Source organism: Phyllostomus discolor, chromosome 2 (genome assembly GCF_004126475.2).
Source record: "Phyllostomus discolor isolate MPI-MPIP mPhyDis1 chromosome 2, mPhyDis1.pri.v3, whole genome shotgun sequence".
Taxonomy (NCBI): Eukaryota; Metazoa; Chordata; class Mammalia; order Chiroptera; family Phyllostomidae; genus Phyllostomus; species Phyllostomus discolor.
The window spans coordinates 146825460-146848244 of record NC_040904.2 but is presented as its reverse complement, the minus strand read 5'-3'; the positions used below and the strand labels follow the sequence as shown (position 1 = coordinate 146848244).

Below are 22785 nucleotides of genomic sequence, written 5' to 3'. Positions count from 1 at the left end.
TTAAAATATTATTTCCTTTATAATTTTTTTCATAAAGTATAACACTAGGAATTCTACTAAACTTGCATTCATTTCTTATTCATTAAGAAAACTTCTCACCAGTTAATTGATTTAATTCATTAAATATGTATGATTGCTTGCCAGGTGTCAGACACTTGCTAGGTCCTGTGGGAAAAAAAATAGAATATGACCGATCCTTCAAATCACGGATTTAACTACACTTAAAAAGAGTTTCAAACATTTGTTGAAAAGGGTATTTTTATTTCATTTTATGCTCCTGCCTTCTTTGTCAAATATTAATTGACCATAGAGACATGTTTTTTTTTCCTGGGCTTTCTATTCTGTTCCATCGAACACTTTTCTAAGGAGGACATACTGAGGGCCTAGAGGAATATTAAAGGATGCTCATTATCACTAGACATCAGATTGATGAAAATTAAAACCACAGTGAGATACCACTTCACACCAGTCAGAATGGTCATCATAAACAAATCAACAAACAAGTGCTAGCAAAGTTATGGAGAAAAGGGAACCCTAACATACTGGTGGTGGGATTGCAGGCTGGCACAGCCACTGTGGGAAACAATATGGAATTTTCTCAAAAAACTGAAAGTGGAACTGCCATTTGACCTGGCAATTCCACTGCTGGGATTATACCCTAAAATTCCTGAAACACCAATCCAAAAGAGCCTATGCATCCCAATGTTCACAGCAGGACAATTACAATAGCCAAGTGCTAGAACCAACCTAAGTGCCCATCAGTAAATGAGTGGATCAGAAAACTATGGTACATTTACATGATGGAATACTATACAGCAGAAAGAAAGAAGGAGTGCCTACCCTTTGTAACAGCATGGATGGAACTGGAGAGCATTATGCTGAGTGAAATAAGCCAGGTGGTGATAGACAAATAGTATATGATCTCACCTACAAGTGGAACCTAATCAACAAAACAAACAAACAAGCAAAATATAACCAGAGACATTGAAATAAAGAAGAAACTGAGAGTAGCCAGAGGGAAGGGAGGAGGGGGATAATGGAGAAAAAAGGAGAAAGGTTTCAAAGAATGTATATAAAGGACCCATGGATAAAGCCAAATGGGGTAGGACTGAGGGAAGGAGGTGGGAGTGAGTGGGGCAGGGGAAGGTGGCGGTGGGAAAATGGAGACAGCTGTCCTTGAACAACAATAAAAATGGATAAGAAAAATAGAGTTTCAAACACCTTTTATTTGTGAATTATACCGTAGAACAGAGCCAAGGCTTTGTCATGATGGCATGAACTTTGCCTCAAGCACTGAAGAGAGCAATATTTTAAAATTAAAAAAAAAAACACAAGATTTTGTGGAAAATTTTGCACCTCTTAGCATTGAGTCCTCAGCAGCTGTTGCAAGTATGGTCAACTCACTTGATAGCCATTGTAGCAGAACTAATAAAGAGCAAGGAACGCCAACTGGGGCCATGATTGTATGTATCCTTGGAGCCCTCTTCTCTTCTTCATTAAGTTGCAGACTTGATAATAAATACCACCGTTTGTATACAGTTAAAATAGGACAAACATTCTCACTTTTTACTGCATTAGAAAATCATACCCTTCATTAGAAGATTCTAAATCATACATCTTCCTCAAGTGACAAAAATTGATATATTAAAATGTGCCCAGAAAGTTTTGCCAAATTGCCAATAATTGCTAAGATGAAGACCAAAACAAGGACAGAACTTTATTTTGCAACCTAAAGTCTAATCCTTTGATACACCATTTTGGCTACACGCACAAAAAAAATTCCATTTTACTATCTAGCCTCTAGTTACAAGTTTGGGGGTTTATTTTATAATATTTTTAAGACTTCTTACATGATACATTGGAAATGATAGTGGTTTGGTAGTGACATTGTCAAAGAATTTGAATGCAGGAGTAACAGCATCATCCATCAAAGCTGACTAAAAGAATAACTGTAAACTTCACAAGGTGAAGTTTTATTAGTAACGTGAATAAACATTCTATACTAAGGATGGAACTTCTTGTTCATATGTAGGCTATTGATAATATGTTATATTCCAGAGTTTGTTTTGTTTGGTCTTAATAAGTTATAGAAGCATTATGATGCAGTAGACAAATGGGGAGAAGATGGTTAGAATCTAAACAAAAGTAGTGGTTTACGAATGCTTTTATAAACATAAATGAGTAATTTGGTAAACATATATTTTACCTCTCTGATCCTTACTTCTCATTTGTAAAATGGTGAACATATGCATATTGCAGTATTTTCTGAGGATCACGTTGGATAAAATGGATTACTATACATGTGAAAATACATGCTTAAAAAACCCTTTACCCAACAAGCATTGTTTATTATTGCTTAGAACTCAAATATCTTAACTTAGATATAGTTTTACCAATGGTAGAGAGGTTGTGTAGTAATTGTTGGCTCTAATGTTGACTCCTTTTAACTATAAGCTTTTTATTTAAATTCTTTTTGGCCCAAAATATGTAGGCAGAAGTAACAAAGTGCAAATTCTATGCCTGATATTTAACAAGTATCATAGGGGCAAATATATGGTGATAGATGGTTATTTGACTTTGGGTGGTGGGCACACCATGCGATATGCACATTGTGTATCATAGAGGTGTACACCCGAAATCTATATGATCTTATTAAACAGTGTCACCACAATGCTTTTAATAAACAAAGAAGCATCACGGGACCACCATCATCATCATGAGAAGAGCATGCTTTAGTTTGCCTGCTGACCCAAGTAAGAGAAATAAGAACTTCTAGGTTTTGTTCTGAGCAAGGGGATACCCAATGCCCCTATTTATACAGATGGATAAGACTCTGGAATATGTGGGTTAAGTGAAAAAAATTGATTTGGACACATAAAATTTGATATGCTTATTTGGGACCTGAATGTAAACATCTAACAAGAAATACCATATCTGGTTCAGAAGTTGATGAGAAATATTCAGGATAGAAATATTATTTGGCATTAAGTATTTTATTGAGAAAACATAGGCCTGGATAAGTTCACATATAGCATGAACATGGGCAAAAAAACTCATGAGATCATACTTGACTAAGCCTTATAATACTTTAAGATTTAGAGTTTAAGCACAGAAGGAGTAGTCAGCAGAAGAAATTGAGCAAGATATCAAAGTAAGGCTAAGGTCATGATGTCCCTGAAGGTAAGTTTTCAAAAATGTTTCTGGAGGAAAGAAGGAGATCAGCAAATATGTGAAACTGGATGAAGAATTTGGTTGGGTGAGTTGAGGACTGAATATGTAATCACTTGTTTTGGTAAGATAAAATTTCTTGGTGTCCTTGACTAGAAATGTCGCAGTGGTTTAAAAGGTTCAATTATTTTTGTAATTTTATGACAGTAGAAAGAGCATGAAGAGGTAATCAGTCCGTAATCTGTGTGGGTAGTTTAGAAGGGAGTAAGAATAACTGTTCTAGTTTAATAAGACTGAAAGCAGAATATATGGGTATAAACTTAGGTAGATTGGTAGATTTGGTGTTGGGAGTGGGGACTTTGACATTTACTTCATTGTGGCTTCTATCTCCTCAGTAAAATAACACAGGCAGTAAACAACGATTGGGGTAAAGTTGACATTTGGGAGGATGGGGAAATTATAAAGTGGTCATCTTGGAGACTTGTAGAAATTAGATAATAGAAAAATAATAGAAGGGCAATTAAGATCTATGGTCACAAGTCAGCAAGGATGTGATTATTCTCCTGTCATGTTCTAGTTGCTCAGCTAGAAGCATGCATAAACTGAGCTCAGATAAACTAGGGTTAGGGGTTTTTCATGTACCAGCCCAATTGACTCTAATATATTATTGACATGTGTGTTACATGCTGTTAAGTCAGTTCTGACTCCTGGTAACCCCATGATTGAATGACCTAGTGAATCTTATTGACATAACAGAATAAAATCATATAATTTGCCCAAAGGCTGATGCAGATCTAGAAAATTCTCCAGGGCACCTTTTCACCTTGTATTACCTCAGTTTTCTAGGTTGCTTTCATATTTCGGCACCTTCATACAAACATGTATGTCTATGATTACATCAGAAAAAATAGAGAAAACACTAGAAATCACAAACTCGTTTTATAATATTTGTACCAAAAAGTGGCACATGACACTTTCTTTCACATTTCATTGGTAAAGTTGGCCAATTGAAAATAAGACAAAACTCCCCTAGATCCAGGATATAAGGAAGACCGGAAATATTGGTAAGGATCTTCAGTACCTGTGTGAGGTTACAGTGACACTTTGGAGAATCAGGAAATGGTAAGACATTGGGTCCAGTTAGGGGATATATAGAGCTATTTGGGTGATTGTGGAAGTTTTGGGATTTTAGTTGTTTCTGAAGTAAATAAGGCTGTACAGTCTTTAGATTTATACTGATGGTTTTTTATGGGAAATTGAGTAATCAATTCTAATTATAGTTTCCTTTTTAGGATTAGTCAGTTAAACAGCCTGAAATCAGACAGCGAGCAAACAGAGGGAGGAGCAGTGCTGCCAGGAATATGATATGCTCAGAACATCTCCATAAATCTTGTTTGGAATTGTCCCTGTTAAGGGGAGTACCGACAAGAGAAGACAGGGCTTTGTGAAGACAAGAGGATGTTTTAGTATTCATTAATTCTAACCCTTAACAGGAAAATATAAGGTGTTTAAAAAAACCATCACAGACTTCTTTTGAGGGTGTTTTGAAAGTAAGTCAACCAGTTAATAATTATACCTTATACCTTAAGAACCTTATTGAATATGTGGGATGTGTGGGATGTAAGGCAATAATTTTTTCATCGTACTTATTGCAAACTCTAAGTCTTTGTTCAAACCCATCAAGCATGCAAATTTGGTGGTGGTGGTAGCGATGGCAGGGCTTATAGTGTTTTGGGCTCTACTTATGTTGTTTTTCTGAGATCTTTATTGAAATTTGGTGTCAGGAGGCATAAGTTTTATGACAATTTTATCATCATAGAGATGTACTGAACTTAAAATCTTGGGCTATGATTTCTGCCACCCTAGATTTCAGTCTGAGCTCCATAGGGATCCAATTGTATAATCTCAGAGAAAATTAATTAACTCCCTTTATTTATTTATATTCAAAATGAAGATCATATTGTACTTAATTCACAGAGTAGCTTAGAGGAATATATGAGTTAATTACTATAAAATTATAGATTAGTCTCTGGCACAGTATAAGAACTCATTAAATAAAACTGTATTAATATCTCATATGGAGCCATTTAAAGGAAATATCATGTAATTTACTCTGTAAAATAGTCATGCATTTGTTTTGCTTATCTCTAAGTGCCCATGTTTTAATTTTTATTGGTACCTAATTTCAAGTGTATTTGAAATATTATGTAGTTAAATTTGACTTTTGGTCATATAATGAAAATTTTATCTTAATAAATTTATTCAAATTTAATATTTTAATTGATACAAATTGACTTGTACCAGTTTTGTCAGTTTATTAATGCTTCACTTTTTAAACTTGCTTTCTTTGTTACCTGTAATATTGTTTGTTCCATGCATACTCTCTTATTTTCTTTAAGTTTATAATTTATAATAGTTTTAATTTTATAAAAATATCCAGCTTATATTTTTAACTGATATAATTTGACAAAATATTATTTTTGAGTAGCCTATATTAACAAAAGAATTTAATATGCTTTATGTTTGTTATATTCCATCCATCCGAAGAACTTTCTTAATAGTCTGTGATTTCAGATACAGAAGATTTTTTATTTTTATCTTGTATTTAACATATACTATTTTTCTCTTTTACAGATTTACATAAAGTGACTGCAAGTTTTAGTGTGATCTCTTTTTAGCACTTACATTTAATGATCTAAATTGTAATTGTCCTTGTTCTTTAACTCTGACCTTTACCTCTTTTTCATTAGATACATATGTTAAACTTTAGAAAAGTACAAAAAAGTCTTAATTTGCTATTATTATGTAACTGATAATATTTATATTTTCCGTTGAGCCCACACAAGAAAGACAATTTAGCAAGGCCTGCTATTTTAAGGCTGTATCTTTTTCCACTCAAAACTCGGCAAACTACCGTCTTCTGTCTGTGCACTGTGGCAAGAATGACTGACTTTCTTTCTACATTAGTGTCCGTGTGTGTGTATGTCTGTCTGTCTGGTTTTCCTTCCAAGTTGTTTAAATAATGTTTCTCTTATCTTTGTATTCCAAAATTATGTCATAAGTTCTTTTTCTTGGCATTCTTAAGCAGACCATGAGATTGTTTATCCTATTTCTTTAGCTTAAGAGCTTTAGTAATTCACATGCTTCTGGTAAAGTTGGGACAGGTATCCCTTCACATCACTACCTAACCTTGGTATTTATCATTCTTTTTCAACATTTTCTATGTGTAACCCCTTACTTTCTGCATTCTAGCAGAGGTTCTCATGTTGTCCTCCAGCTTATTGATTCAGTTTTCTGTAGCATCAAATTCTCTCTTCCTTTCCTACAATGTAGCCCTTAAAAAAATACGGTATTGTCACCTTTTAGTTCTCTCAGTACCTTTTAATATTGTTATGGCTCTGCTTTTCTCAAAAATAAGAGAAAGTTCCTTGCAATTCACACACAATGCCAACAACATTCCAAATTAATTCTTCAGTTCTTACATTATATAATTTCAGAAGTATTTTTTATTATGGGCCTTCTAGATATTATTATACTTCCTTGTAATATGGAAATTCTTATACACTGTTTTTGTTTTTATGTAATGGTTATTACTCATTGTGCTACTTAGGGTAGGCTAAGTGCTATAGAAGTGAACTGAACAAATAATGCAACACAGTAGAAATTTGTATTTGCTCTCAATATAATAGTTGACAAATGTAGAGGGTGGCAGATCATCTCTCCTCCAGGAGCTTATTCTGTGTCCCAGACTACTTCTTCATATATCTCTACTAATGTGTGGATTTTTCTTATCCTTGGCATGTGCCTAACAGAAGAATTAAAAACTCTAATAAATTTAATACACACACAGGAAAAACACAAAAGATAAAGTAGATAACAGGTTTTAATTGACCATGACAGAAATGGAACAAATCATTATTGCTCCTATCCCATTGAACTCAGTCGCGTGGATACATCTAACTCTGAATGAGCCTGAGAAATGAGGCCATTAGTGTGTGCCGAAGGAGAGGAATGGGCTTGGCTAACAGCTAGCAGTCTCTGAGAAACTCTCAAACATGGAAATCTATAGTCTGTCAATATGTAAGCCAGGATGAAGTAGACTAAGTAGGGTATCATTGGAAAGAAATACTCTTTCAACCTGCTTGCTAAGATCGTTCTTCACACATGCATAAAATCTCAAATCTATCCCATAACTTTTCTAGCTATTTGCATATGTTAGCAAATATCCTAGTCTTCAATTGCTAAATAGATAAGTCCCATACTAGCTAATATTGAAAAGTAATTTTCTCATACAATTTAAAACTTCTTCCCTACTCATCTTCAATATGTTTTAGGCTTGAAATCTACAGTAGAGGGAGAGAGTGTTGGCCTTTCTCACTATTTCTCAGGCACATAATAGAATTATAATGACTATTAGTTGTACAGAAATGGGGGATCCACACCAATTTGTGATTTTTAAAAGAATTCGGGCTCTTGCGTATGTTCTCTACTGAAGTGCAATCTTCTCTCTACCACCTGTCCTCTGTTCTGTGTAACTCTGAAAATTACTCATGAGAAGAAAATACATTAATGTTCATTAGGATGTATTTCTATCTGGATCTCTCATGTTTCCTCTTAGCTTCCTGGTTCTTGCCAAAAGCTACTTATAGAAAGTTTGAATTTTCACCAGCACCTTAAAACTATTCTACATTACCACTGCATTTACTTCAGAGTTTCAACTCTCCTTCCTAGTTCTTCTCTGAGATTTATGACCTCTGTCTAAATGCAGTAGTAAAGCAGGTGTAACAGTATCTTGGGATGACGAAGTATTGTTGCAAAGATTCTGAAATCCATATATACGAGGTACAGGGATATCTATTAGGAGTGTTATGAAGCATCACCTTAACATAATCAAAATGGTATTTTATAAATGCTGCTTGGATGTGCCATAACACGAAGGCCTGAGTTAATTTTTTCTCAATCCATGGCCCTGGCTGGTGTAGCTCAGTGGATTGAGCACAGGCCTGTGAAACAAAGCATCACCAGTTTGATTCCCAGTCAGGGCACATGCCTGAGTTGCAGGCCATATCCCCAGTATGGGGTGTGCTACAGGCAACCACACATTGATGTTTCACTCCCTCTCTTTCTCCCTCCCTTCCTCATCTCTCTAAAATAAATAAAATCTTAAAAACAATTTGTCTTAATCCAGATTCACATGCCTTATCATTCCTGCTAATTCTTTTTGCATTAAATTATTTGACAGCTCTAATTTTAAGTACCATTATGAGTTTTCATCTTTTATTTGGCAACATCATGGGTATTTTTTTTTAAACTTTTTTTTAAAGATTTTTATTTATTTATTTTTAGAGAGGGAAGGGAGGGAGATAGAGAGAGAGAGAGAGAGAGAGAGAGAGAGAGAGAGGGAGAAACATCAATGTGCGGTTGCTGGGGGTTCTGGCCTGCAACCCAGGAATGTACCCTGGCTGGGAATCGAACCTGGGACACTTTGGTTCCCAGCCCGCGCTCAATCCACTGAGCTATGCCAGCCAGGGACTTCATGGGTATTTTTAAAGTAAGTACTTTGTTCTTTTTTATTTAAATGTTATGTATTAGTACAGTAGTGCATGTATATAATTTACAATTAGAAATTTTTCTAATTAAATAAACATGTTTTAGTTTGTCTAAATTTTATCATTGTTGGATTCACAAACAAAAATGGAAACACTATTCTAAATTACAAATTTATCTGGTTTCTCTCACTTATCTAAGGCAGTGTTACTCAAAGTGTGTTTTTCAAATTGATATCAGTTGGCAAATTTTTGTCACTAATCCGTAAATTGTAGTAAACATTTAGAAATGCTTATAGAAACTGACATTGCTGCAACATCCAAGTATGAGGTCATTTCTTCAGAAATTTATTTTTATACATGTATTCTTCTATGATGTACAGGAAGTAAAATAGTCTTTCACCAAAAATAGTTTGAGAAGTACTGTTTGTGGGCTTTCTAGCACTACTCCCATTACAGTTATTTCCTTATTTTCCTCAGTCAGCCCCATATAAAGCATCTCAGATCATCCTCAGTAACTAGATTTTTATACCCAGAATGCTCTCTACATCAATTAATCTAACCCAGTTTTGCACTCTCCTCCATCATCCCAAACTCTTTCACTGGGCTGTCAGGAACATGTTTTGTCATCAACCTCCCCCTACCTTCTCAGTTTGTTTTCTAAATTTTTACAAAACCACATTCATCCACCTCAGCCCAGTCACGTTCTATTGTAAACTACTTTTGTTCCTGCAATTTTTCTCTGTCACTTTCACAAGCACTCTCTATTTTTCCCCATCAATGAGCAAATGCAGTCTGATTTTTTCCATTCAAAATATATCTCTATCTTTTCATCCACTTTATCTTTCATCTATGATCATCCTGTACCTCTTCTGATACTATGTCCCTTTCCAGACACCACCTCATTCCACTCTTCTCCTTTATAAAAATAATGAATTTTGAACAAATAGTCTGTTATTACTGCACTCACTTCCACATTCTTTCTTCCCTCCTCACTGTTGATACAATAAAGTGCTTTTGTCAAGGAAACCTATAATTTTTATCTTGGCAAATGTTGCTTTTTCTTTCTTATCTTAATTGATGTCTCAGTTGCATTTAGTATAAAATACTACTTCTTTTTCTTAAATCAGTTTATTCCTTTGTATTCTTTATCTATTACATTTTCTTATCTGCTGCCATATTACCCCCTCTCAATGCTCTCAGTGCCTGCTGCTGTGTTATTCTTGAATGCCCTTTGACTCTAGGTGATTGAGTGCCCCAGTGCTCTGTCATGAAACCCCCTCCTCTGCTCCAAATTAATCTTCTTCAGGCTTCATCATTCAGTTGTGTGGCTACAAATAACATTCATTTGCTGAGACCCTTGAAAGTCTATCTCTAGGCCTAACTTCTCACCTGAAAGTTAGACTTATAAGTACAATAGCTTACTAGACATCTCCACTTAAATAACTAAGATGTGTGTTCAATTCAAGAAGTCCGAGTGAAGTTCATAATTTTCTCCCCTGAATCTGTTGTTCTCCATGCTTCCTTTTCTCGGAAAATGGCACCAACACTAACTCAATTGCTTAAACAAAAAGATCAAGAATCTTTGTTGATTTCCTTCAAAAGGAAGTGAATGCAGTTGAAAAGAATTCTTTGTTGAATGTTTGTTTTCTTTCTCCTTTCTTTTGGCAAATATTTTCAGCCCTGTTTCCAAAATATATTATGAATACTTTCACTTCTCTTCCATTGACCCACCAACTTATTTGGCCTGACTATGGCTGTCTCTGGACCAGACTCCCAAATCATGCCCATAGCCTGCTCTCTGCATCCTAGGTAAGCCCTCATCTCCTCCATTCTCCTAGCTTCAGATAGAATGAGTATTTGAAATATCCAATTCAAGAATCTAACCCCATTAGAAACTTTTTTTCTACACTTATAAAAACATCTAATTTCTTTTCAGTGACTTACAAGCATTTAGTCCTGCTCTAGAGCACAAGTCACTTTAATATTTTTGTCCCTTTGTCACTACCACTAAAACTGACTTTCTTTTAGATAACTCAGAGCATTTGTATTTGCTGCTCTTTTTGCTTGTAATATTCTTCCTCCTAGAACTTCAAATTGTGGGCTCTTAGTATTTATGTCTTATGTAAAAGCCCATTGCCTAACAGGTTTCACCAATACCTTAAACCGATCAGTTTAAAGATACTTCCCCATTGCTTGGTATCACAGTTTTCTATTTTCATCAAAACATGGATCCCTAGTAAAATGTTCTCATTTTGTGTGAGAATTTTTTCTTGTTTACACCCCTTCCCAAACAAAATGTTCCAAAATTAGAGTTGTTATGTCCTACACTTACAATAGGGCTTAGAATATAGGAGACAATTGATAAATAATTTTTGATTGAATGAAATATAAGAGCAAGTAGATTGGCAGCCATTTAGTATTACCTAATGATTGATACAGTTATGCTGATTTAAAATCATCTCTAGTCTGTTTATCAAGACAAGAAAGATAGGGAACAATTGATATTGCATAATAAAATATTTCTGGTAGAAAAAGGAAAATAAATAAAAGTTTATGATATCAAAAGTTCATTTTAAAGCACAGTTATTATAAAAAAGTGAAATCCACTTTTATAAACCTCGAAATTTCAAGAAGCTCAAAGTAAAAAAAAATCTATTCTATTTTTACAGATTATTTGCTTTTCAATTTTAAGGACAAGGGGAAAGACTGAGTTTACTGACAAAGCAAAAAATAAAATAACTTCACTAACTATGCTAATTTAGATTCCTCTAAAAAATTTCAAACTACATTTTATTACTTTTCAATTATAATTAATCTATTTTGAAGTATTAATCACCTGCATGATAAAAATGTCCTTGTTTTAGTTTTGAAAGAATTAGTGATTGTTTTATTGATTCCAACATGGAAAATGCACTTGGAGAAAAATAAGTCCTGAGCTCAATAACAGCATGTTGGGTATTGAGGACTCATGCTGTAAACTAGCTTAAAACTGTGTGTGTGTTGCATTAACTGTGTTCTCTTAAAATATCATAAAAATACATTTCCACTTTAAGTTACATACATATTTTAAATTTGGATTTGGGGACTCCATTTGTAGGTCAGAAACTGATATTAGCACTTATTATTATTATCATTGTGATTATAAATTCTTGAAAATATTGCCTAGTTTTATCAGAAGAAAATAATAATTGCCACACTTCAAGTCATCATTATAGATGTCCTCTATGGTATCACACTTGACTCTTATCAAGTCTATCTCTAATTGTTTGTGCTGATATATACAGATATTCAGTGGAATGTGAATGTGAATATGTGAATATGCAAAGATTTTTCTTCCACTCATTCATATCTGTCTATATTCCCTAAATAATTGGTTAGTCTGGGAAAAAAGACAAATTTATCTCTACTAGAATATCACTCCAAATTATAAAAAAACATTATTATTTTCTATGCTTTTATTATTTTTACAAAAGTGTATTTAATTAGTGAACACAACTGATAACTTTTTATCTTTATTGTATTTTTTTCATTACCATTTAGTCCCCTTATACCCTTCTCTCCCTGGCAATCAGCACACTGTTGTCTGTGTCTATGAGTCCTTGTTTCTTTTTGCTCAATCAATCCACCCCCGAAAACCACCCCCAACTAACTGTCATGACTCATATAAGCTTTGCACCATTTGATTTGAATAAGATAAAACAATGATTTTATGATTCATGTGACTTGGCTAGAAAACTAGGGCCAGGTTACTCACTGAGTGACTGCATAGGGAAAAATTGGAACAAGTTCTGATACTACAGGATCTGAGCTTCATATGAAAGTGAGCTTTGATGTAAAAGAGAAACATTAAAATGTGAACCATGATTAAATCTCCAAAATATATTTAGTTTTGATTGCTGTTTTCATTAGCAGTGATAAAAGAGTAATCAAGGGATGAGTAATTAAAAGATATCTAAAAAAAATACTCTTTCAGGTAATCAGGCCTGTCCCCAATATCTACCAGCCACTGGAGGAGTACAAAGGAAGGCTCATGGAAAAGTTTCAAATGAAGCCAGTAAATTGTTAAATAATATATGACCTATCTTCCTCCTCTTTACCTCTATAAAATCAACATTGAAATATACATGAAAAACAATGTTTGTCATGAAAGTCAGCAAAATATCAAATGTATCTACATTTAAATATTACTGTTCATGTATTAGTGTTCTTTGATGAGTCAAAGATGTCTGAGGAAATAGTAAAATAAACAAATCACAAATCAGTATAAATATGTATATATCAATGTAAATCATAAATTAACATTATTAAAATTGATATTTTAAGATAATTTGTGTTCAACCAATAGTGATGACAATTTAGTGTTACTTAACTCATTGAAATTCTAAGATAGTCTTTCAGTAAGTTCAATTTGGAGACATTTTACTTGGTTATGCAGGGATTCCTTCAGCAAAAGAATTTTTAACCAATATTAAGATTCAGATATTAACCACAGATGTAATACTCAGACATTAGGAAACTATAAGGAAATTTCATATATAATATTAAGGTATTGTTATCACCATAGAATCAATTAAACATTTTAATTTCATTATACCCAACTTTATCATGTCATACAATGTATACATTCACACAGAACTTCTTAAATTCTTTAATTTTTGTTCAAACTACAATATTAAAAAGAAATTATTATCCAGAAATAAATTGTTACTATTATTTTTTTTCCAAAATATTTTTACCAAAATTTACCTTGTTTGATAATGGCCAGAAAAAAAGTCTCAATAGAAATAACTTTTGGATTGTTTGGATATGATTCTTCTTCATAGACATGCAAATGCTTTTTCTTTATTCTAATTTCCTACAAACATTGACTGCTGCTTTAGTTCACATGTACTATATATGATTTATGTTTTTTTCATTCACATTTAAAATTAGTCAAAAATATCTCTTTAGGTTTTAAAACCTTTCTTTAAAAGTTTATTTTACAAAGATCTATTATATTCATGCAATCTAAGAAAGATGTACTAAGTTTATTAATTGTCTTTTCTCTTAATTACACTGTGTCTCTTTGCCATGATAGCAGTGGAAAAGCCAACAAATTATTTTGAAGTTTGGAAGTGGTGGCAAGAGATGAGAAGGTTTTCCCTGGAGTCCCAACAGTGTTGATGACTTGATATTTTCATCATGCATGTGTTGTGCCAGTGTTGAGCTTTCAATCCTGAGTAACACAGACACCGATATGTTCTCTCACGTATGTATTTAATTTTACTTTTAGCCTGCTTTTGATATGTGGGGTCCTCTAAAGCCAAAGCCAATGGCAAAGAGGTTTAAAAACAATGCCATAGATCATTGTTTTCAGCTTCTCTATATCCACCCTAGATTGCTTCTGAAATGACTCACTTATCAGGCACTAGCTTACATCTAGGCATTTTCTTAGGACTCTTCACAGCAATAGACCCTCTGCTTGAATTTTGGAGGTCCTACCAGTTTAACTCATTGTCTCAGATATCTTACCCTTGTCACCAACTTTGCCATTTGAAGTAGGTTTTCTACTCTAATCACATCTGCTATCATGCCAGTCTCTCTCCTAGACCAAAAACTATTCTGTTCAACTTTCTTGTTATTCCCATTTCTTTGCCAACAGAAACTACAGTTAAAATCAGCCATACTTTCTTTTCAAATATACAGTTTGTTTAAGGTGAGCTGGAATCAAAATTGTAACATGGGACCAAAGTTTAATAAGCTGTGACAGTACAACTATTTATTTAAAGAGCTGTTTAGTTAGATTTTTTAAAAGAAAGGGGTAATGAATATTTTAAAATATAACCCACATTATATAGAAATCTTCTTAGTATTTCACTGCTTATAAAAAGACTAAACTAATATTCAGTTCATTATCCAGATACTTCTATGCCTCATTTGTCATTTTCCATTATGATGGAAAACCAAACTCCAATCATATAAAAAGAGTTAGAATTATATTACTTTCCAAAAAATGAGACACATTTTAAAATGTGGGTCCAAGTTAATAAAGCCCAAACAATGAAATAAATAAACTAAAGACTTTTGAGGACAGAATTTTCATTGCCAAGTAAATAAAATGAACTTTAACCTTACAAAGAATTGCTGTTATTAAGTGAAATGATCTCATGTTGTTCCAGTGGAAGGAGGCTTTTCATCTGTATTTGGAATTCCTAGCATCTGGAAGAAGAAATTGAATAAAAACTGATTTTGCTACTTGGCAATATGGACATAGATATATTAGATACCTTGAGACAAAAGCCACCCAGAAGCAAAGTATATTAAATGAAACAACAGAAAGTTAAATAACTACTGTGAGCTACAGAAGGAAGATGAAAAGTTGTAATGCATTTATAAGAAGCCAGGTACCTCAGCAAATACTGGCAAGTACAGCACAGAACAAATTTAAGAATTCTCTGAGCTGGCCACCATGTTAGTGACCTTAAGGAATTCCTTCAGAATTGACTAGTTTACAGACTTGATGATATTTATAAGAGAGATGTGAATGAAGACAAATAAATAGGCACTCGGAAAATGCCAAGAGAAATGAAGACTTTTGAGGGTAAGCTCTTTGACCAGTGCATGAATGTAGGAATTGAAAACTATAATGAAAAAAAAAAAAGAGAGAGAGAGAATAAAATCATGGAGTGTTCAGAAGGCTGGAAATTTAAAGATCAGTTCACCTAACCTCCCAAATATTAAATAAAGTTCAGGAGAAATGTGGATATATTTGTTCTAAGGGAAATATAGTTAATTTTAAAATGCCTGATAATGACTGACTAATATATTCATAAATCACACTAAATGCTACTTGATTTTTTACCTATATATTTAAAATAACTTTGAAGCTAAAAATGAAGTGATTTAACAGGATATTTTTTTTGTTTATTGTGCATTTGATGCTGTTGTTATAATAATTGCTTCAGTTATCCTTTTGTTTCTTACCTAGAATTGTTTTAAGAACAGCATAATTTAAGTAATCTTGACATTAAACATTACATGTAATTTGGTACCGATGGGTTTTGTGTACTCTAATAGAGTATCAAATACTCTATTCAGAACAGGGAAGGGGAATGAGCTTTAACTGATTTTTTAATGAAGAGACACAAATATCTGCTAAAGAATTACCCTAAAATATTAATCTTTAGTTAATATAGGAGCACAATAACTTCTAGAATCTTTACTTTTTACAAATCTTAATTAATATTATACTTAATCTACATCCCATACTGTAAGAATATCAATTTTTAAAAATTTTTCCTTACAGTTAAGAAAATTGATATGAAGAGCTTATAAAAGTGTGCCTATAATGACAAAATATATTTGAATGCATTCACTTAGTGACCAAATTCACATATTAAAAATAAGTGAAGTCATAGGAATGATAGGAAAAGAGATTCTTTGAATTTATGCCCCCTGTAGCAGCAATAATCTGGAAACCATCCATGACAAACATACCTTTGTGGGACCTTTGGGATCTAGGTAGGAAGTGGCAAAGTTTGGTGGGGCCCGACACCAAGGGGTGCTGTTTTGAGAAGGCAGGCCTATGCCCATGCGACAAGTTCACTAACCATGTTCTGACATACAGACCTGGAAACAACCTCATCTCTTTATGGAGTTGGATGTAGCCCCATTTGGCCTTAGTTCTGCCACTGGTACCATCTGCCAAAGGACCCAGGAGGAGTCATGCCTACCTGTGTCTTGGGTAACCCTGAAGTAATCCAAGACCCAACTCCAGTAGTTCAGCCATAGTCAAGGAGCATTCCAGCCAGCTGAGGGATCCCCTAAAAGTCAGGCTGGTCCCTGCCCCCAAAGGCAGGCCTATTAACTTGTGGATCCTGAAGCAGCCCTGTATTTAATCATTAGTCTCTCTTTGCCATGGTCTGGAGGCAGTCCTGCTGGCTCAGAAACCAGGCATGAGGACTCCTGCCCATTCATGGCCCCAGAAGCAGGCCTGTAGGTGTCAGTCCCGGCTACAAACCCTGACGTTGCCCTGTGACATGGTCTCAGCCCTCTCAGCCACAGACCAGGTCTAATCCTGCCTCTTAAGGAACTCTGCTCAGCGACCCAGGTAGGAGTCACACCCACTTGTGCACCTAGTAGGAAGCCTGCCATCTGCAGATCCAATTGCAGAGCCTCCTCCCAGCACCAGCTTTGCTGAGCAAGGACCTAAAAGCAGTCCAGTGTGCCCAGGCACATGCCTTCCCAAGCCACTTATAACAGTTCTGACAACTACAAACCCCATTGCAGACCCTACAATAGCCACATGACCTGGCCTCAACCCAAATCTACTGCAGAGGTAATCTCATCAACCCAGGGACACAGACATGAGAAGGTCTTTACCTGCTGAAATTAGTCTGTTAATACTGGAAAAGGTGTTTGCTCCTTCAAATTCACAGACACCAATGTAAGACTACATAGATAATGAACAATAGGGCAAACCTTAAACCACCAAATAAGTATTTTCTACCATAATGATATGAAACTAGAAAGCAATGACAGTAGTAAAACTGAAAAATTCACAAATATGTCAGAGATTATACAATATACTCCTGAACAATCAACGAGTCAAAAAAGAAAGTAAACAGAAATAAAAAAAAATATCTTAAGAAAAACAAAGATGGAAATACATCATACCAAAACTTACAGGATAAAGCAAACAGTTTTAGGAGGGAAATTTATGGCAATAAATTCTTATGTTTAAAAAATCTCAATAAGCAACCTAACTTTACACTTTAAGGAGTAGAAAAAGAAGAACAAATTAAGCTCAAAATTAAAAGAAGGAAATAATAAAGATTAGAACAGAAATAAATGAAATAGCAACAAGATAGAAAAACGATTAGTGATTCTGAGAGGTTTTTTTTGAAAAGAAAAACAATATTGACAAAGCTTTTAAAAAACTAAGAAAAAAGAGGACTCATAAAATTAGAAAGGAAAATGGAGAGATTATAATATACCACAAGAATTATAAAAGATTAATATCAATAATTGCATGCCAACAAATTGGATTAACCAGAAGAAAGATTAATAATGCCTAGAAATCTACAACCTACCAAGACTGAATCATGAAGTACAAAATCTGAATAGACGAATATTAAAGAAAGAAATGGAAGTAGTAATCAAAGTTTTCCCAACAAATAAAAGCTTGGGACTAGTTGGCTTTACTAGTGAATTCTACCATACCTTTGAAGAATTAGCACCAGTGCTTCTCAAACTCCTACACAAAACTGAAGAAAAGGGAACACTTCCAAACTCAGTTTATGAGGACAGCATTATTTTCATACAAATCCAAATAAAGATGATACATGAAAAGAAAATTACAGGCTAATATCCCTTTTAAATATATATGCAAAAGTCCTTATCAAAACATAATATAAATCAAAATCTAATATACTACATTAGCATAAAAATCACATGATAATTTCAATAGATGCAAAGAAAGCATTTAATATTCATGATAAAAGCACTCAAAAATTAGGTATAAAAGTCATATATGGCCTTCATTATGCTGAAGGCCATATATGACAAGTTACAACTAACACAAACTCAGTCAGTGATGAAAAGCTAAAATCTTTTACTCGGGAACAAGGCTAGGATGCCCATTCGTGCTACTTTTATTCAATGTATGGGGACAGGCACAAATAACGCCCCTCTTTATTACATAAAATATATATATTTTTAAGATTTTATTTATTTATTTTTAGAGAGGGAAGGGAGGGAGAAAGAGAAGGAGAGAGAGAAACATCAATGTGTGGTTGCTGGGGACTATGGCCTGCAACCCAGGCATGTGCCCTGACTGGGAATCGAACCGGCGACACTTTGGTTCGCAGCCCATGCTCAATCCACTGAGCTATGCCAGCCAAGGCTCATAAAAATATTTTATTACAAAGTCATAACATGTAATTTTGTGGCATAAAAATATCACACTCAAGCTCACGAAATGACATTTTAGGTGGAATGTTCAAATCGCTGCACACCTGACATGAGACATTTTCGTACTCTACCAACCAAACTCAATGGAATTACTTCTGCCAGACCCTGTGGTACTGAAAGTTCTAGCCTGAGCATTTAGAGAAGAAAAAGAAATAAAAGGCATCCTTATTAGCAAGGAAGGAGTAAAGTTATCATTATTTGTAGATGATATGTCGTATATAGAAAACCCTGATTACCACAAAAAAACTGTTAGAATTAATAACAAATTCAGTGAAATTACTGGATAAAAAAGATACCAAAATCAATTGTTTGTCTACACATTAACACTAGGCTATCCAAAAGAGAATTCGACCACATATTTGTGGATTTATTTCTGTGCTCTCCATTCTGTTTGATTAGTCTGTGTCTGCTTTTATGATAGCACTATGCTGTTTTAATTTCTATAACTTTGTAGTATAATTTTAAACTAGGAAGTGGAGATTTCTGGCCAAGATGGAAGTATAGGTGGATAGACTTTGCCTCCTCACACAGTCAAAAGAAGGACAACAACAAATTTAAAAACAAACAAAAAAAGCCAGAACTGCCAGAAAATTGAACTGTATGGAAGTCTGACAACCAAGGAGTTAAAGAAGAAACATTCAACCAGACCAATAGAAGGGGCAGAGACAGGCAGCCCAGGCAGAGAGGACACATGGCAAGGCAGCAGCTAGAATACCTGGGTGGTCAAGGTAGCGGCTGGCAGACCAGGTGGTTCCACATTTGCATGCAAGATAATCCTGGAGGAACAACTGGGGAGTTAGACAGACCACACAACCCAGGGTTCTGATGTGGAGAAACAAAGCCTCAAAACTTCTGACTGAAAAAACCTGTGGGGGTTGAGACAGTGGGAGAAACTCCCAGCCTCACAGGAGAGTTCCTTGGAGAGACCCACAGGGTGCTAGAATGTACACAAACCCATTCACCTGGGAATCATCACCAGAAGAGCTCAATTTGCTTATGACTAGTGGAGGAAGTGGCTCAAAGCTGGCCAAGAGCTAAGCAAGAGGCATTGTTCCCTCTCAGACCCCTTCCCCACAGACAGTGCCACAAAGCAATGTGTGTTGCCCCATCCTAGCAAATGCCTAGGGCTCTGCCCCTTACTAGAGCTCTGATAAACAACAACAACAACAATAACAACAACAAAACTAAGTGATGAAGAGATACCCAAATCTATCAGATACAGAGTTCAAACACTGGTAATCAGGATGCTCACAGAAATGATTGAGTATAGTCACAAAATAGAGGAAAAAGTGAAAGCTATAAAAAGTGAAATAAAGAAAAATGTACAAGGAACCAACAGTGAAGGGAGGGAAACTGGGACTTAAATCAACAGTGTGGACCAGAAGGAAGAAATAAACATTCAACTGGAACACAATTAAAAAATAAGAATTCAAACAAATGCGAAGAGGCTTAGGAACCTCCAGGACAACTTTACATGTTCCAACATCAACTCATAGCATTGCCCAAAGAACAAGACGAAGAGCAAGAAATTGAAAACTCATTTGAAAACATAATGAAGGAGAACTTCCCCAATCTGGCAAAGGGAATAGACTTCCAGGAAGCCCAAGAAACTCAGAGAGTCCCAAAGAAGTTGGATCCAAGGAAGCACACACCAAGGCACATCATAATTACATTACCCAAGATGAAAGATAAGGAAAGAATCTTTAAGATTCTTTTAAAGCAACAATAAAAAATGAGACAGTTACCTACAAAGAAGTTCTCTTGCAGGCAAGAAGGGGCTAGAAAGAAATATTCAAAGTCATGAAAGGCAAGGACCTATATCCAAGGTTACTCTATCCAGCAAAGCCATCATTTAGAATGTAAAGTCAGGCAAAGTGCTTCCCAGATAAGGTCAAGTTAAAGGAGTTCATCATCACCAAGCCCTTATTATATGAAGTGTTAAAGGGACTTACCTAAGAAAAAGAATATTAAAAATATGAACAGTAAATTGACAAGAAATTCACAACTATCAATAACAAAACATAAAAAAAACAAAAATAAAAACAAACTAAGCAAACAAATAGAACAGGAACAGTTTCACAGAAATGGAGATCACATGGAGGGTTATCAGTTGGGAGGGGGAGGGAGGAGAATGGGGGGAAGGTACAAGGAATAAGAAGTGTAAATGGTAGGTACAAAATAGACATTGGGAGGTTAAGAATAATATGAGAAATAGAAAAGACAAAGAACTTATATGTATGACCCATGGACATGAGCTAAGTTGGGAGAATGATGAGTGGAGGTAGAGGGTAGAGGGGAAAAAAGGGGAGAGAAAAATGGGACAACTGTAATAGTATAATCAATAAAATATATTTAAAAATTAGGAAGTGGAATTCCTCCAGCTTTGTTCTTTCTTTTCAATATTACTTTGGCCATTTGGGGTCTTTCATGGTTTCATACAACCTTCTAGAATTTTTAAAATCATTTCTGTGAAAAAGCTTGTGGAGTTTTTATATGGCTTTATATCAGCCAGAGTAAAGGAGGAAATACTGCCATTTGTGGATGGCATAAGGTGGATTAAACTTGATGACAAAGAAAGACAAGTCTTGTATGAACTCACTTGTGTGTGGAATCTAAAGACAGCAAACTCACAGAAACAGAGTAAAGAGGTGTTCAGGGGTGGAGTAAGTGAGGAGATGGCCAAAAGGTACACATTTTCCATTTAAAATGAGTAAGTTCTGATCTAGCGTGCAACAAGGTAACTATAGTTCATAATACTGTATTTTATACTTGGAATTTACTAAGAGTAAGTCGTAAGTGTTCTTACCACACACATTCAAATGCAAGATGGTAACTATGTCAGTTGATACATGTGTTAATAGCTTGATTGTGCTAATCATTTTACAATTATATTTATATCAAATCATCACATTGTATACCTTAAGTGTATATATTTTTATTTGTCAATTATACTTCATCAAAGCTTGAAAATAATATAACATAAAATAAAAATCTCTTTGAGGCACAAGGAACCAGTGTTCCAACAGAGAGAAAATGCAGCCTTTGACGGAAGAGGAGGTTCATGTCATGTTTGAGAAGACAGAAGATACATCTGGGAGAATCTTCAGATGCTAGTGGGCAGGCCTGATGGCAGCTGCTGTTTCAGGCTGCACAAAGACCAGATGTATGTAATATGTGAGTGAAAAAATCTTGAAGTTGGTCACCAACATCCCTGGTGACAGCAGGTGTCTCTGGGGACCTGTTTCAGAAAATTCACTAAGACCCACAAATCCTGGTTATGCATCAAAGCTCTGGATTACCTTGCACTCTGTGCCAAAGACAAAGTGTGGATAAAGCCTAGAGCAGAGCAGTCCTTCCTGCATGGGAACCATGTTGTAAAATCTGAAATCTCTTCTCAGTCCCAGGGACTGCTCTATGGCAGTCATCCCTTTGGCTTTTGGGGTGGCAGCAAAGTCCACGTGAAAGACTGCAGGAAAGTAGATCCCATGGTGATTGCAGTATTTCATTAAGCAGACATTGGGTAAAATATGCAACATGAAGAGACATTGGCTTAAAACAAAAGCATCGCAAGGACCCATGGCTGTGGGGAAGGGCCTACTTTGTTTCCTGTGTCTGTGTTGGCGCCCCCGTCACGTTGAATTTTGTCAACACTGTGACCTCTCCAGGGACTTCTTAGTTTTATGTTCTCTCTGTTATGGAAAAATGCAAGCTGGATTCATATTAAGCAGAAAAGTTTAAAAAATAGAGTTTTGAATCTTTGTATTTGTTACTAAGTAGGATGTAGTGTTTTACATTTCAGTCAGAGGACTTCTGATTCTCAGTAAAATGTTCTAAACCATTGGAATTGAGGACAAGAATGGCTTATTATTGTTATCTGTGGTAACACTGTGTTCTAAACTCATGATAAGAACACAACAGGTTTTCTTATTTATTTATTTATTTATTTATTTATTTATTAATACTATGAAAGATATTGCTGTATCCAAATAGTAGGCCATGCCTGGTATTTTACAAACGAAATGTGAATAAAATACTAAGAGCAATTTGTGCTGCAGATTTTCCTGGTAGTAGGTACTATGCAGTATGGAAGAAAACTTAGACTCACAATGTAATTCAA

The 22785-nt window shown here is 34.8% G+C and overlaps 1 pseudogene; it reads left to right on the top strand.

The window, feature by feature from the left end:
• Positions 1-21701: 21701 nt before the first annotated feature.
• On the top strand, positions 21702-22222 carry LOC114512922 (annotated as a pseudogene).
• Positions 22223-22785: the final 563 nt, after the last annotated feature.